The following is a 15,807-nucleotide window of genomic DNA, read 5'->3' as shown; positions in this document are numbered from 1 at the left end:
TGCTTTCATCTTTGTAAGGTGAGACAGAGAGATAATCATAGAAGCAAAGACTAAGCATTCCTAAGCCTTTCAGTTCTAAAACAGACCAGCCTAACAGATAACACTTGAATCATCATGTCAAAATACTGTGAAACAATGTAGTATTTGGAATCAACAGCTTAGAGGAACAAATTATAGAGGTGCGTTTTTGTTTTTGTTTTTTTTTCTTAAGAAAGATGGCATTTGGGTTAATCCTATACTCTGAAGATCGGAACACATAGATTTTCCACACAGTCAACTAAAATAAAAGCAGCATATTAAGTAAAAACAGAGACTGAAACTATCAAATCTACTATTTTAATGAGGCTAGTCTATCAAGTCTGTTCACGACATTTTGAGATTCTTTTCAATAAATTGTCTAGATTAAAAGTCATTTGTATTTTGTGGACATGTAGCCATATCTAAGGATGCCAAAGAGCAACTCCATCATAGCTCATATACCTTCCAGGAAATGAAGTCAAATAAAAATATATCGACATTTTTCTCTTAATTCCACCACATCTTTTGCATAATTTCCTTTTCTCCCCATTCTATTACATGTCCCATGCAACGTTCAGCTCTTTCATCCAAAGTCAGCTTGACTTTCCTGCTCCACTTTGTTCAGTTCTGATAGGACTTTCTTCATAAATCTTAGCCTTTAGCCAATCAATGCCACCTCTCCTTTGATCTTTTTATGAAATTAATATATTTTACTATAATTTAGGGGTATATATGATCTTTATAACAATACTTTCACTTACCAAAAAGAATTTTTTCTTATACTTTTGAATCTCCAATTTGCATGATATCTAATTTACATTTTTGTTTTAAAACATATCTTGACCTGTAGCTATTGAAAATCATGGAATGTTAGACTTGCTATGAGGCATGGATGTCAGTAGTCAAGTCCTCTCTCTGATGTGTGAATCTTCTCTACAATATTCTAGACAAGTGGTTATCCAAGTTTGCCTGGATGCCTCAGGGGAACTTATCACCTCACAAAAGCAGTCTAAGGGATATTATTTAATATTGCTTATTATATTGTACACACATATGCCTTTAAATATTTTTTGTCAGTTGGTCCTAATTTCCTTCAACGATACTTAAAGTTTAAAACCTCATTCACCTTACAAGTTATCAGATATTTGAAAATACCCCCTTTTTCCCATCTCTGGGATAGACATGGCAGGTTCCAAAATGACATTTTTTCATGTTCAACATAATCACTATCCTAGTAACTTTCTTCATACACTCCAATTTTTTCATATGTGTCATAGACATGGAAATGTCCTACTCAGATCCCTCTTTACTCTGCTGCCCAAGTGGGGTCAGAGACAGCCTCTAGCTGTTAGTTCCTTCAGGATCAAAGTCAACTGCAGAACAAAGACGTAACCAAGGACATGTGCTTCCCAAAGCAGCCCACCTCCTTTGACGAAGAAAGGCAGAGTATAAAGGCTCAGCCATTTCTGTCTAAAGTGAGATGAGTGATGGCCACTGCTAGCTCCACAGCTCCCCCACTGTGTTGGCCAAAGCTTTGTTTCCTCTACCCAGTACCGCTTTACCCCCTCCCCATGCTGCCTTTCCACATATGTTGATCCTTAAACATCTTGTGCTTCAAACTTGGTCTAATTGTCTGCTTCCAGAGAACCTAATCTAAGACAATATTTCTTTCTGCTTATATGGCTCTTTGCCCAGATGAATTCAGGTTTTGGTTATACTGGCTTTGTAATATGATTTGGGAACCATTATCACCTGCCTGTTCTCTGAGTATTCATATACAATTGATTTCTACTTTAAAAAGTAAAGGAAAACTCAACCTTAAAGCTATCTGGGTTAGGAGTTTTCTTTGTGGGAAATATTACAAACTCAATTAATGAATAGAGGGCCACTGATATTTTCTATTTCTTTTGGTGACAGTTTTGGTAAGTTGTGTTTTCAAGGAATTCTTCCATTTTACCTAAACTTTCAAGTATATAGGCATATAATTTTTGTAATATCTTCTTTTTAAATTTATTTTGTCTATAGGAATTGTAGAAGCCACCATTTTTTCTTTTTCAATGTTGACAATTTTTTTCTTTTTTCTTAGCCTATATTGCTAAAGTTTATCAACTTGGTTAACCTTTTTAAAAAGCCAACTTTTGACTTTGTTGATCTCTTCATCATTTTTTTTCCTCCTTTTGAATTCTGTTTTTTATGATTTCTATTCTTATACTTTTTTTAATGGTTAAATTTATTATTCTTTCTCTAGAAGCTAAACCAAGCAGTTAGAATTTTGCTTCTTCTTGAGAGAGATTTATATTATTGCTTTTCAACCTTCATTCTTTTCTAATATACACATTTAATGCTCTATTTCACTTTAATATCTGGTATAGTTACATTTTACAATTATAGAATGTTTTAATTTCAATTTTGTGTAGTTCAAAATATTTTTTTCTATTTTTATTTTTTCTGACATGTGGATTATTTAGAATCATGTTGCTTAAATTCCAAACATTTTTAATATTTTCTATTTATCTTTCTTGTTGATTTTTAATTTACCTCCTCTGTGGTCAGAGAATACTCTCTAAATATTTCGAGTCTTTGAGATTTATTGAGGAATACTTTGCATATGGTCCATTTTGGTGAATGATCCATAGATACTTGAAATAAAGTATGTATTATGCAGTTATTGGATATGTAGCATATATATTATATATATTAGGTCAGTTTGGTAAATAGTGTTGATCAAAATATTTTTTATTTGTACTGATTTTATGTCTTCTTACTGACTACTAATTTTATGTTAGTAACTGCGAGAGGAGTAGTAAAATCTCTATAATTGTAAATTTTTCTTTGATTCTGACAAATTTTGCTTCATATATTTTGAAGCTGTGTTATTTACATACAACTTAGAATTACTGTTTTCTTGAAGTGAACTTTTTGTTATTAGAAATATTTCTCTTATTGACACAACTTATCTTAAAACATATTTTGCTTGACATCAATATAGCTTCATTAATTTTTGTTAGTATTTGTATGATATAGTTTTCTTTTCATTCATTTTGTGACATTTTATTAAAGTATATCTCTTGTAAAGGCACATAATTGAGTTTTCTTATTTCATGCAGTCTATAATCTTCATCTTTTAATTATAGTCTTTAGTCTACTTACATTTAACTATTAATGTTTTGGATTGAAGTCTATTGTGTGTGTGTTTCTTTTTCTTTTGTTCCATACACTCTTCACTCCATTCCTCTTTTGTTTCTTATTCTCTCTGGATATAAAATTCTCCCTGGCAATAATTGCATCTTGTTGTAAAGAGATATACCATTTGTCTACTTGTTCGTTTACATGTGATGGATCTTTTACTTTTAGCTACATGTACAATTTTCTCCTTGTCTTTGATTTTTATACCTTTATTCCTACGTGTTTTCTTTGTTTTTACCTTCTTACATTTGCTGTGTTTCATAAATATACTTTTGTCTTTTAAAATCAGATTTTGAACATTATTGACCATTATCACTTAAAATATTTTTGCCTCATTTTTTCCATTCTTTTCTTTCCAAAACTATTATATATGTGTGTGTGTGTGTGTGTGTGTGTGTGTGTGTGTGTGTGTGTAATATAATCTGAATGGATTCAAGTTATCTTATACATGTGTTCTCTTATTACCTGACAGTACTTACTAATCTTTTTTTATTTGACCTGCTGTTAATCCATCTAATGAGTTTTTAATTTTATACTACTTACTTTTTAGTTTTATAACTTCCATTTTATAATGTTTATTTTATACATTCTAATTACCTGTTGAGATTCTCTATTTTTATTATTTTTTTCCCATTTTATTTTACTTTCTTTAATGTATTGTTAATAGTGTTCTTTCAGGCCCCTGTCCATTGGTTCCATTTTGGATAATCCTTAGGTTTGCTTTTACTACCTATTTTTTCTTCTTGATTATCTGTCACATTTCATGAATCTTCTCATGTTTCCTATATTTGATAGTATGCTATTATATAAAATACCCACAGAAAGTGAAATTGATTCCATTCGTTTCTAGAAAATGTTCTCTTTTACACAGATACTGTGAAAGGCTGATATATCAATCTTATCAGATATTGAGCCAGCCCAAGATTGAGTTGCAACTCCAGTTAGTTGCTGCCCTCCTCTGAAGTCTCATAGGAGAGACCTGTTAATTGTAATTGTGTGTTACTTGTAAACCATATCTCACGTGGACATGGTTATTGAGCATGGTGAGACTGCAGAAGAATACACTGCCTTCACGCCCTGAGGTGCAAGGTTTCCTGCTTTTGAGTAAAGCTTTCATTCTCTTCTACTTTTTTCATTCTCTTTTGTTGAAAGTTTGGCCTACTAAATGTTGTTTTGTTTTGTTTTTAGGAGAGGCAATCCTTGGTTGACCTTACAGATTGCAAGGACCTTATCAGTTTACAATCCCTTATTTTTTTTTATTTTTTTTTTATTTTTTATGCCTACAGCACCTGGTCTTCCTAGGTGGTCTCCCATCCAAGTACTAATGAAGCCCAACCCTGCTTAGCTTCTGAGATCAGATGAGATTGGGCTTGTTCAGAGTGGCATGGCCGTAGACACAAAGTGAACATTTTAAAGGTAGCCAATGGAAAAAGACACATTATTTTCAGAGGGGAAATATGACACTCTCAGTTGGCTTTAGCACACACGATGGTAGTTAGAAAACAATTGAATAAAATTTTCAAAGTGCTGGGAAAAAAACCTACTAATCTAGAAATGTTTATCTAGAGAAAAGTCCTTCAAAAATGTAGGATAACTCTTTTGGGTTCTGTCTACCGCTAAAACAGCACATTGCATTTTGTTCCCCAAGTCAAAAGTTCTACTGTGGCAGATGCCTATAATGAAGGGCTGTGGCTTTTCTGAACCAATGTGACTGATGATAGTTATGCATGAAAGAGGAGGCAACAAGCCATTGCTTTCACTGTAACAACTAGGAACAAAAGATAAATTAAAAATAAATATTTTTTAAAGATACAAGAGAGTTGTATAAGTCAATGTAACTGAATAAAATTTAATCCTAGTGAGGAAAGAGCCCTTCCTAGGCAAGCTGAGACCATCAGCCAATTTCTTCTTTGAAAGCATTTGCTAAGCTGGGCAAGGGTTGATTATCAGGCTTGACATAGTCAGTGTAATGGAGGACAGGGCAAATTGAATCTCCACCCAGTGGAGATTCAAATCCTGCACCTACAGAGGGAGGGTTATTGACTGACCACAGGAAAGAATTCAAGTGCATGTCAGAATCAGAGTCAAAAGGAAAGTTTATTAGAGAAGAGATAATGCTCCATATACAGAGTATGATCTCCTATGAGAAACAGACTGAGATTGCTGAGAGAGACAGAGAGACAGGGAGAAAAGACTGGGAGAAAAAAAGACAATGAGAAAAATACAAACCAACAGACAGACCTACAGACAAAGATAGAGAATTCAATTTGGGAATTCAGTTTATCATTCTTAGTTTTTATGAATTATAGTTTAATGATTTTGTTTACCTATTTTCCTTTGATGGTATGGGTATACAATGTGAAAGATAAAGGTATGTGGTGTGAAAGGCATTCTAGCCTTTGTTCCAAAGGTTCTCTGTGGATTTGGCAATAGGAAATGAATGTAGGGTATTGACTTAAAGACTCTATTTTTCCCTTCATGGAATGAGTAAATGGTTTGTAATTTTAGCAGGACCCTTCCTTTTTCTGTGGTTTGGCCAAAGGACTAATCGGCACATTGAAGGCTCTGAATATAGCTTAACATTTAGTTCTCATGCCTCCTTCCTACATTATTGGAACTCTACTAGGGGATACAGAAAGCAACAGAAGTTATGACTAAGTAGGCTGCCTAATGGATTAGAATCTAGAAACTCCCTTGCAGTTGAAAGATCAGTTTTTCCTACAGGGTATTTGTTGAGTGCCAGAGTGGCATGAGAGACTACACAGCTGTTTGAGAAACACAGAGTGAAATTTCCCACAAAGGTACAAAGCCATGTTAAGGAAATGACCTACCGGAAATGTATGGCAGTTCTCTCTCAACACATTTTTCACATTTTAAATATCTGTGAAATATGAAGCTAAAGAATTAACCTCAAAACATCCAGTAGGCCAGTCTATGGCCATGCTACCCTGAACAAGCCCAATTCCATCTGATCTTGGAAGCTAAGCAGAGTCAGGCCTGGTTAGTACTTGGATGGGAGACCACCTAGGAAGACTAGGTGCTGTAGGCATAAAAAATAGAAAATAAAGAATTGGAAGCTGACAAGGTCCTCGCAATATGTGAGGTCAACCAAGAGCTGCCTCACCTAAAAACAAACAAACAAATAAAATGTTTACTTTGTCTTTGTTTTTCTACATTTTAGTAGGATATGCTTAGATATAGTTTTATTTCTACTTTCTGGGTCTGAGGTTGCTGAGTTTCTTATGTTTGTAAGTAGGCGTTGTTTTAGGGGGTACCAAGACCACCCTAATATTTGGCTCTTGGCCAGAAAGATTCACAGAATTCAACATATGGTTTTACTAATAAATAAGATTTATTTTAGTAACATGGTAATGATAAATAGCTGAATCTATAAGGAGAGAAAACATAAGGCAGAATTTGAAGAAACTCAGGCACATGTTGCCTATGCTCTGCTCCTTTCTCTTCTAGCCCAGGAAGGGTCCCACTGAGCATGTGCCTTCCTTCAGCATTGGAAGTGCAGCAGCATGTGTGCCATGTTTCTGTCCTGACTGAGATACAGATGTTAAAGATTTTACTAAGGGCTATGGACATAGGCACTCTCAGATCACCCAAATTCCAGACTTTCAGAAGGAAAGCAAGTGTTCTTCATAAATCACATTGTTCTTCATAAATCACATTCTAAGCAAGCCGACATAGTAGGAACGACTTTAGAGAACATTTCAAAAGTCGAATTCCCAATTTGGCCAGGCCTGCAAGCAAGCTCTTCAGAAAATCGTTTGTTGTATCAACACTTTCCTATACAATGTCTTTAGTCAGTTTTATAAAATTCTCAGCCATCAAAACTTAAATATTGCTTTCTCCATTCTCTCTCTGCTCTCCCTCTGATACTCCTGTTTCATTTAGTAAGAACATTTTGTTTTATTCCATTTGTCTCTTATGCTCTTTATTTTTTTCATTTAATTTTTCCATGTTTCATTCCTGACTCATCTTCTATTCTTATTTTAACTGTTATATTCTGCTATTGCTAAGAACATCTATTAAATTTTTAATTTTAGTTATTTTAAGTTCTACAATTTCCATTTATTTTATAAGTTATTAATTTTCTGCTGAATTTTTTTAAGGTCATATAGTTTTTCACTATATTAATCACAAATATTTTAAATCCATGTCCAATAACTCCAATATTTGGATTTTTTGTTGAGCTATTTCTATAATTCTCTTGGTTTACAGTCATGTGATCTCCTTTTATGCTGACAAATTTTGATTGAATACTGGACATTTTATATTAAAAATTAGAGATCATTTGAGGCTCTAAATAATGTTATCTTCCTTCAGAAAAAAATTGCTTCTGTTTCTGCCAGGCCTTTGATTAGGGCAAGGTCAGCTTACTACAATGACAAAATATAATTATTTGAATCTAGGTCCATACTTGGTACAGGTGATCTACTTCTGCATTGTTTTTACTCTTAGAAGTACACCTGTAAATGTCCAACCTAAAACCTAGGGTGTTTACTAGGGTCTGTCTTAATTTGGGGTTCTAGATGTCCATTCTTTGTCTTCCTAGATCCATAGTATTGCCATAAGCTCTGCTCAGCTTCTCTGCCATTCAGCTATTATTTTGTGCTCAATTTCTTAGTCTCTTAGCTGCTGCTTTAAAGTTGGCAAATGCCTTGAAGGGAGAAATTCCACTGACTACATGACTTTTCTCTATTCAGTGGTCTCCAATTTTTTTGGCATCAGAGACCGCTGCTTCTATGAGAATCTAATGCCTGATAATCTGAGGTGGAGCTGAGGTGGCGATGCTAGTGCTGGGGAGCAGCTGCAAATACAGATGAAGCTTGGGTTGCTCACCTGCCGCTCACCTTCTGATGTATGGCCTGGTTCCTAATAGGCCACAGACTGGTATCAGTCCTTGGCCTGGGTTTTGGGGGTCCCTGATCTACGTGGCATTTTCTGTGGGCTTTGTTTTCTCTCTGGATTTTGGCCTTCAGTTGCTTGCTGCCTTGTATCTCTCCAACATATACACATTAATAATGACATATCTAAGGTGATAAATGGTTTACACTCAAATGCAGAAGAAATTTTACTTGATTAATTCTAGATACTGCTTTCTTGCATGATTAACTGAATTCCAAATGTACTTCTCTCTTCCCCACTCTGTGTTCTTCTCATGTTCTCTCACCTAGAAATGCCTTTTCCTCTCTCCTCCTGAAAATCAAAATCAGAACTTCAATTCACTCTATCAATATTGTTTCACTTTATTCTAGTTCCTGTTAGAACCTGTTACCTGACTCATGTACTTGGTTTCTAATGACGACTTCTATTGTTTACTTTCAGTTGAAGTGCATATATCTTATTTACAATTAGATGATGTTGTTTTAGACAAAGATCAATACATCTTCCAGTTTTAACCCTATACACTTTATTCATTCCTCCTCATAATTTTCCTCCCATGATTGTTGACTTCTTTCTTCTTTACTTTGTGGCTACACCTGAGATGGAGAGTCCTGGGTGAGTCAGCCTAGGAAGCATAGCCAACTGAGCGTTGATGCTACAGCTGAGGAAACTCAGCAAGAAAGAGTGTTTTGATTGGAATTGAGAGAATAAGTCCAGTTTTACCCTGATTTTAATGATTTTCACTCTAGAATGATTCCAAACCAGAGTTCTTCAGTTTATCTGGCTATACAATGGCCTGTAGCTGCTTCATGGGCTCTTTTACTTCTTTGTAACCTTTACTAAATGAAGCTTTGTCTGTGGGGAGTGTTCGATATATATTTTTAGTTGAATTAATGAGCTTCTTTTTAGAGTTGTCTTATTAGATGGATAGTCACATTCATTTCTCATTAAGTATATGAAATCAGTTGGTCAGAGATACTATTATTTTAACAGTATCCATAATAGAATATCTGATGCACCAAGTCTGTTATAGTATATCCCAAGTTATGGTCAGCAGAATTATGTGTTAAGTGAAAAAATTAAATTACATGCTCAAAAAGTTTTTGAAACACTACACAGTCAGTTGGATACTTCCAATATATGTAAACACAATTAAGCCCTGTGTTTAAAAAAGAAAAACAAATAAGTTTTCAGAAATATTTAACTTTGGAGAACTTTTGGTTTTGCCTGAAAACCTATCAATATCTCACAGAATATTCTAAGGAACACACTTTGGGTATCTTGGCATACAGTCACATGTACCTCCTGGTCCAGGGTCAATTCTCTTTTGTGAGCCACTTTTTTTCTGTTTCTTATTACTTGGCTTTAATGCCCTAGAAACATTACTCTTAAAATGCATGAAATGTCTGAATCCCTCTGGCTTACTGAAAATTCTCAAGGGGATTCATACTATGTTTAGATACAAATTCTGTTGTCTAAACTTCTTCCTTCATCACAATGACTGTATTAGTTTCTTATATCTTCTGACATAAATTACCACAGATTTAGTGGCTTAAACAACACAAATCTATCTCTCAAAATTGGGTGTTGGAAGTCTGACTTTCCAAATAATTGGACTAAAATTAAGGTGTCTGCAGGGCTGTATTTTTTTTTTTTTTCTGAAGGCTCTAGAGGAATATGGTAGGCAGAACAATGGACACCACCTTAATCCCTGGAATTTATGAGTATCTTACATTACATTGCAAGGTGTAATTGGAATTGCATGTGGAATTAAAGTTGCTAATTAGCTGACTCTGATATAAAGTTTATTCTGGATTAATTTGGTGGGTCCAATGTTCCATAAAAATGGAAGCAGGAGACAGAAGGAGAGTGAATGTTTGATGCTGCATGAGAAAGACAACCAAGCATTGTTGGTTTTGAAGATGGCAGAAGACCAAAAGCCAAGATGTATGGGTAGCCTACAGAAGCTTGAAAACGTAAAAAAATAAATTCTCTCCTAGAATCTTCAGATGGGATGCAGCACTTTGGCACCTTGTGAAACTTATTTAGACTTCTGATCTCCAGAAATTTAAGGTAATTGTAAATTTTAATTTTATATCTCAATTTCACCAGGCCAAGGGACTCATATATTTGATCATGGATGCCATTGTGAAGGTATATTTTGTAGCTGAGATTAACATTTAAATCAATAGACTTTGAGTAAAGTCTATTATCCTCCAAAATGTGGGTGGATCTCATCCAATCAGTTGAAGGCCTTAAAATAAAGACTGACTTCCATTAAGGAATTCTACAGCAGACTGCCTTAGGACTTGACTGCAACATAACTCTTTTTTTAGGTTGTTTACCTGTCCTACAGATTTTAGATTTACCAGCGCCAACAGCACGACTGAATTCCTCAAAATAAATCAATCTCTCTATCTCTCTCTGTACACACACATATACACATATATACACACAATACAGCATGTACATGTACACACACACAGACATATTTTATTGTTTCTCTGGAGGAGATTGATTAGTACAATAGTAAACTTGTGTTCTTCTAAGCCACCAAGTTTATGGTAGTTTGATACTGCAATAGGAAACTAATACAGAGATAACCTATTTCCTTTTCTATATAATCTAGGATAATCTCTTTAAGGTCAACTGATTAGCAACATTAAATCCATCTGTAATCTTAATTCCTTTTACCTATTAACAAATTCACTGATTCTGAGAATTAAAATGTAGGCATATTTGGAGACAAGTGCATTATTTTGCCTACTACCACAATCATTACATCAAAATATGACACTACAAACTTTGATATTTAAAGGAAACCAATTTGTGTTGATTTTGATAAATTTGCTTGGTCCATGGAATTCTTGCCCTTAAGTTATTCTTTATTTTCAGGCATTGAGCATTTCCTGGATAAATAGCTCCTAGCCTAAGTAGATTGAAAACTGATTCAAAATAAAAGAGAGAAGCACAGTATCGCTTCATGTTTTCCGGGACTAAAGTCACTCAAGTTACTTTGTAAGGAAAAAACACTGAGACCAAGGCTCTGTGATCACAATTGGCTCAATCAGTTAAGCTTATTTTTAATTTATTCACATTGCTTCTATATAAAATGTTATGCAACTATGTATTCTTTACACTAAATCTTAGAGTGCATTGTGTGAAGTATAAATATGTTAATTCACACATTGTATAGTAATAACATTTTAATAGCTAATTTATTGTGGGACAGTTGTTATTAAGTAAGAAAATAGTTGTTTTATTTTTTAATCACCATGGCCTTAACATCATGTAAATATGTCATTTGTCATTAGTACAAGAAACATATACTTTAATATACAGCATATTTAGTGTGCACTTTCATTTTGGAATGCACAAAAAGGTTTAATTTAGTTTTCTACTTCATTTGTACAGCTTTTAAAACTACTTTAAAGAACAATACAGCGTAGTTTTCTTTTCCGAGGCCAAAATAGTGATGAAGTGTTGGCAGTTTCCCTCAAGCTTTAGGCTTTGACAGCAGAGTTTTGGAGACAGCAAAACCAAAAGGGTTTTGAGCTTGAGAGCAGAGGAATGATAAAGCCATGCTGAGTGCTGACAGATGTGTTTCTGAGTACACATGAGTCAGTTCTGAGCCTTCTAAGAACAACTGGGTTAGTGGGTCCCACTTGCCACCAGCCTCCTCGGCTTTTAAATTCCAGAAAAACAAATACTGCATGTGACTTATTCCAGAATATATAATCAGTGCTATAACTATCAGCAGGAAATATTTGGATTGCTTTTCTAATACATAATAATAGAAAATCATTTTGGTTAACAGGGATGCAGCTATAATAGAAAAAGTCCTCAAGTAGGATTTAAGAAGCATATTTAGACCTAATGTCAATTGGTCTGTGTCACTGGATAAGTCACTTAACCTCAGTGTATACTTTTCTGCCTCTGCAAAGTGAAGGATCTTGACTAGACTATCACTAAAGTCTCTGCTAGTTCACATATCCCATTGTTCTAATAAGACATTTCTCTAATTCCTAAGAATTGTTCCTATCTCTCTGTCTTTACCCGAGTAAGTGTAGAGAAAATGGACTGCCTTGTATTTTAATCTAATTATTCCTGAATGTTAGTCATGTGTCCCTGGCTAGAATATAAGCTTTTTTAGTATAGGGGCTATGTCTTATATATCCTCTGTATTCACTACAGCGAGGATCAAGTACTTGGGAAAATATTTAAGGCTCATTAAAATGGAATAAACTAATTCCAAATATTTATTATGAATGATCATTTTTATATTTGAGTTATTTTAAGTTAGGTTTTAATATTTAACATTGTAAATATTAATTGTCTATGTGGCATGATTTTTAGAAATCTAGAAATATTCATCATTTTGATTACCTACAATTAGCTAATTGGCTGAAAATGTTCCTGACAATTACTAGGTTTTAGGTACCTAGTCAGACATGACCAACAGGGAAACAAAGGAATAGAGACTCCACCTAGAGACTGACCAAGGGACACTCTGATGGTAGTTAGAGAATCCCTCCTGCATCCCCAGAGTCAAAGGACTGGAGGGCCATAATCTATAGCTTGTTTAATCTGGCCACAGATGCCTGTGCAGAAGGTACAACCCTAATCTGCCCATAATGTAATGCTCAGTATACTGTCATTATAATACTATATTTATGCCTGGAAGTTCATGCATTTAATTATAACAGACTGATTGCTGGGTAAGCACATGCTCAATAGGCAAGTCGTTATAAAGCAGCCAGCCGTCAGTCGAGGTAACCTCACATAGGGATCATCTAGGACCTCCAATCACTGCTCAGATATAAACAGACCTTCCCACTTCTGCATTATTACAGCTTTCCTTGCTGAAAACCTACTCCTTTGGGGTATACTCTGTCTTATCTCTTCACCTCTCAAATTCCACAGGGCCGCAGCCTTCCTTAGCATGGCCCCTCTCCTTCTAAAATGTACTTCCAATAAATCTTTTTCCAAGCTCACTGACCTGTTATTCTCTGCTGTGTCAGTGGGGAAGAACCAAGGGACAACACAACACTGCTGTCCTCCCCCATGCAAGTGGGGTAATGCTGGATCTCACATCACCCCAGTGGTAACATAGGAACTGTGAACTCTACAACAATTTCTTATTACTTGTCTTTTACTGTGAGTGCTGTTGGGCCTGTGGCGCATTTGAGATGTGAGTACAGTTTCAAGGGTCTAGACAAGTAAGTCATTAGAATGTAAATGCTACTCACCCTGGAAGATCAGTGACAGCTATAGCCCTAATGAGGGGAGGTCAAAGAAGAAAGGAAAAAATTGTCATTCTGTGACAAAGGAATTACAGGTGACCAAGCCATATTTAGGATTCAAGTCAGGATGAAAACACAGAAATCAAAGTACTCAAGAACAGGATATGTTTTAGAAAATGAGTTATTGGGTATGGTCATTTAGTAGTTGATATGCTAGTTCCACCCAGAAGCAGCAGCTCTAGTAGGTTGCTGCCTAATTTAATTATGTTAATAGAAAAACATAGAAAAAATAGAAAACATTCAGCTTATAGTCTATTAATACCTCAAGGAAACAAGAATCTAAAAATGAATGAAACAGCGGCAGAAGAGAAAAAAATCCACCCATCATAATTTTTCCCTTGGTAGGGAAGGGATGTTACTAGAATATATTCATATTACTCTTCCAATAAACCTGAAAACAGAGTCTAGATGAAAAAGATAGCTGGGATGAAAATTTTAGCTTGATTATGTAACACCACAAGAAAATAGAAAAATGTGATATGCATACATACATGTTCCATCAGGAGGTGCCATGGAGCAATTTAAAAAGAATTAAAAATCCTACGTTGCAGAAAAAATCAAGGAAAGCACCCTCGTATTCATTCCTTGTTGTTGAAAGCTATTAATAGGAGAAAATCTACAGTCAAAATGACAGTTGCTCCTGAAATATTTCAAAGGAAAACAAACCATCAAAATAACACCCACATGCATCATGAAAATTTTTGAAAGGTCAAGGATTTTCAAGAAAAAAAATAGTAAAATATCCTGTTTTGCCAATTACCCTCTCACCTCATTGCTAACAAATCAAAGAATGCTGCATATATTTTTACTGTATTTTCTGAATTTAAAGGGACAAAGGAAGATGACAACTTAAAATTTATTCACTATTAGCAATAAAAAATGGAACCTCAAAATATGTAGAGTTTTTTATACTTATTAAATAAGCTGTCATTTTATTTTCTAGTTACAGTTTAAACCTGATTTACTTGGGCTGCTCACTCTGCTATCAAATTAAACACATTCTCATCAAGCAGGAATGGAGTTAATATGCCATATTAAGATAAAATAAACATAAAAAATTGACAAGTTGGCAGTTAATATTAAATTTTCTTTATGCTTGTTTAATTATGCAGATATATATTTTGTCACTACCAAAAAAGTGCTAACATTTATATAATGATACTTTTACTATGCATATTTTATAATACAGATTCAATATTTTTATATTTATATTAATATTACTCTACTGTCATTTTCTATCATATTTTTATTTTACAAAAGCAAATGAGTTTATCTTTTTTCAGTATTTATTTAAATGGATTACAAAGATATGCATTAGACTAGTCTCATGAATAGTCTGAAATATCTAAGTTATAATTTAAATTTTATTACTTTTTATGATGTGAGAGAGAAAAATAATTCTAAATTCATCACCATGGATACAGAAAGTAAAACAGTAAATGTGGGCCTAAAATAACATTTTCTTGGGAATTATTTTCAATGATCACACAATGATATATATAAATTAGTCACTTTTCTCTCATTTGTTGAATGAATACATTAATGAGTGGTTAGGTCTATATTCAAAGATGTGTAGGAAGACTCCACACACACACACACACACACACACGCACGCACGCACGCACGCACGCACGTCATTTACTACCTAAGACTGGCCACTCAGTTACGACTTAGCAGAGTTAAATAATGAAATTAAATAATAAAGCCTTGCTAATCTTTTATAATTGCTTATACAAATGTTTATGGATATTAGTATTTATCATCTTTACATTTCTAAATATAGGTGGCAAGTTAAAAAATGTGACTATTTTAGCAAAAAATATTACCATACTAATGCACTAATATTAAAGTAGTAAACATCCTATTGATACAACTCATCCATGCTGAAGGACATTGCAGGAAAAAAAAATCAGTTGGAGAGTAATCTGATTTTTTCCAACCACCTCTTCCACCTTTCTGCTTTTCTTGCTTTCATACGATTTCATTTTATTTTCAAGAATAAAAGCCTTCCAATCCCTACATACTTGAAAACCCACATCTGAAAAGATATTTGCACACCGATGTTCATAGCAGCATTATTCACAGTGGCCAGGACATGGAAGCAACCGAATTGTTCTACAATAGATGATTGGCTAAAGAAGCTATGGTACATGTATACAATGGAATATTACTCCGCCATAAGAAGAGATGAAATACTGCCATTTGCGACAACATAGATGGAACTCGAGATAATCATGCTAAGCGAAATAAGCCAGACAGAAAAAGTTGAAAATCACATCATATCGCTTATATGTGCAATATAAACCTAAAAGCAACAAAAGAGCAGGATGAACAAACGGAGACTCATGGACATGGACTATAGGCTAGTAGTTACTAGTGAGGTGGGGGAGGTGGGAGGAGGTAG

General features: G+C 34.4%; 2 pseudogenes; one reads left to right on the top strand and one right to left on the bottom strand.

The window, feature by feature from the left end:
- Nucleotides 1–4,481: 4,481 nt before the first annotated feature.
- LOC111731172 lies at nt 4,482–4,600 on the bottom strand (annotated as a pseudogene).
- A 1,534-nt stretch (nt 4,601–6,134) lies between these two features.
- Nucleotides 6,135–6,253, top strand: LOC111731060 (annotated as a pseudogene).
- The last annotated feature ends 9,554 nt before the right edge of the window (nt 6,254–15,807 follow it).

The sequence above is a fragment of the Pteropus vampyrus genome, unplaced genomic scaffold (genome assembly GCF_000151845.1).
Source record: "Pteropus vampyrus isolate Shadow unplaced genomic scaffold, Pvam_2.0 Scaffold10, whole genome shotgun sequence".
Classification (NCBI taxonomy): domain Eukaryota; kingdom Metazoa; phylum Chordata; class Mammalia; order Chiroptera; family Pteropodidae; genus Pteropus; species Pteropus vampyrus.
The sequence above is the reverse complement of the archived record's forward strand: the minus strand, read 5'-3'. Positions and strand labels throughout refer to the sequence as shown.